We start from the raw sequence: 2,504 nt of genomic DNA, 5'->3' as shown, positions 1-2,504 counted from the left end.
GAGCAGCCGAGCCCCGAGCGCTCGCAACGCCCGAGACCACCGCACCGACCTCGCCCGAGCTCACCGTCGCCGGAGATCCCCTTCAACGCCGACGTCGCTCCGGTCCATCTCCGACCGCACCAAGGACTCCGTCGCACTCACTGTGAGCTTAGCCATCTTCCCCTCCCTTCCGTTCTTGCTCCCGAGCCGTGTAGCAACCTCCCGGAGCTCAACCGCACCCACCGCCGTGGACCTCGTCGCCGACGTGCTCCCGGTCATCCTCCGGCCACAAGATGGTGTCCATCTTGCTCACCGCGTTCCACAGCACCTAGCTAGCCACTCCACGAGCCTCACCGAACCCTCTAGCACCAAGTTCACCTCCGACCGAACCTCGGTGGCCGCCAAAGTCGTCGCCGGCGTCGACTCCGGCCACCCCGACCCCAACGGACTCCGCCAAGAGCCGCGGGTCGTCCTCAGCTTCACTCCGGTGGTCGCCACGTTCCATTTGGTGGCCGAAACGTCCAAAACCACTATCGCCGCCGCACTGTTGGTCGCCGCCGGCCAGAACTCCGGCGAGCTGACGTGGCCTAGTTAATTAACCACTAACCCACCACCCACAGACGCTGACAAGTGGGCCCCAGGGGTTAGTCAAAGCTAACCAGCCCGGGGTCAACGCGGGATTAGCCCCTGTGACACTGACGTGTGGACCCCACACGTCAGGTTTGACCCGAGCCAGCCCTGTTGACCTGCTGATGTCATTATGATGTCAGGCTGACGCAGTAAATGATATTTCTGGATTTAAATTAAATCAGGAAATTCCAGAATATTATTTAAACTTCAAAAATTCATAACTTTTATTCTGTAACTCCAAATTGGACAAATTATATATGAAAAATGATCAGAAAAATCCAATCTATCCATCTGTACCATTTTCATGCATGATCAAACAAGTTAAGTTGATGTTTTAATCAGAACAAGGAAAGGCACTTTAAAAGGCCATATTTGAATTTGAAATTTGAATCTTTGATTCAAATTTGTTCAAACCCTTCTGGTTATAGTTGCATTAGCCCAACACACTCATATTGCCATGTTTCATGCATGCATCATATTGTTGCACATTGTTTGGTGATGTCTGTGTATCGTTATCCTTTGCGACAGGATCTGTTCCCGAGGAGTACCGTGATTACCCTAACGAAGAACCGTATCCGTGCAACGAACCATCAGGCAAGCAACCAACCATTTGATCATATCGATACAATCCCATGTTCTCGCTCCTGCTCTCTTTTACTGCATTAAGACAACGCGATTCAAACTGCTGTGTGCTACGGTAGTTGAACCCATTTCCTCTGCATGACCTGTCATTGCCACAGTAACTAGATGAAACCCACTAGCATGTGTAGGAGTTGATTGAGCCATATGTATGTGTTGTTCCTACCTTGCTATGCCTGCTATGCTTAGAGTCGTGTCAGGTCTGGTTCATCTGGGTGATGGGCTAGAGTGAAATGATTATGTCGGTAATGAGAGTGGTGTAGTGAACACGATTTGGTAAAGGTATCGATGAGAGGCCATGTAGGAGTACATGGTGGGTTGTTTCATTGAAGCCGACCTTAAGCACTGAGATCTGTATGTGTGATTTAAGAATCAGCTACTACCATGCATTGGGCCCGAAACCAATGGACCCTCTCGACTTCTTATTCACCCTAGTTCTCCGTCCAGGAGTTGCAAGTAGTTTCTGGTGTTTGTAGCCTACTGGAGGCCGTGGACAGCGCTGACCGTAGGGGTGGGCTGTGATGCGGTAGGTACGTGGCCGGGTGTACCGAATACCCGTTAGGTATCTCGGGAACCCTGTTCACATCGTTCGGGGCCGTATGGGAAACCTCGGCCGGACTCCCTGCGGATGGAACCTGAATAGGCGATAAACCTGGACTGGAGGCTTAGGTGATTAGGTAGGTCGTGGCCGACACCCACGTTGGGCTTCCGCTTGAAGGTTGCCGAGTACATGTCGTGTAAACGACGATAAGTGGTGAGAGCGTGTATGAAGAAGTACACCCCTGCAGGGTTAACATGATCTATTCGAATAGCCGCGTCCGCGGTAAAGGACTACTTGGTTGCCTATACAGTTCATAGACAAGTAAATGGAAACTATTAAAAGCCTCAAGATAAGTGTGAGTGCCGAGGATGGCTCTTCCGTAGGAAGACGGAGGTGGATCCTCGGTAGTGTATTGAAGTGGTGAATAGTGGACTCGTGTGCGCAAAACATTTCAAGTTGGTGTATCGTAGGATAGTCTAGCCAAGAGTCAAAGCTGGCTTGCTGCAATAACTCCACCAACCCTTCTTGATACTATGCATGTATGTAGGATCTGATGTAAGTCTTGCTGAGTACCTTTGTACTCATGTTGCTATAATCTACATTTTTACAGAAGACGCTGCAACCCCTTCTGATGGGTTCTATGTAGACGTTGACATCAACGAGTAGGCTAAAGACCCAGGTGGTGACCCTGAGCTTGTGATGGACCACATAGTAT

The sequence above is a fragment of the Triticum aestivum genome, chromosome 7A (genome assembly GCF_018294505.1).
Source record: "Triticum aestivum cultivar Chinese Spring chromosome 7A, IWGSC CS RefSeq v2.1, whole genome shotgun sequence".
In the NCBI taxonomy this organism is placed as follows: domain Eukaryota; kingdom Viridiplantae; phylum Streptophyta; class Magnoliopsida; order Poales; family Poaceae; genus Triticum; species Triticum aestivum.
Note: the sequence above shows the minus strand (reverse complement) of the source record.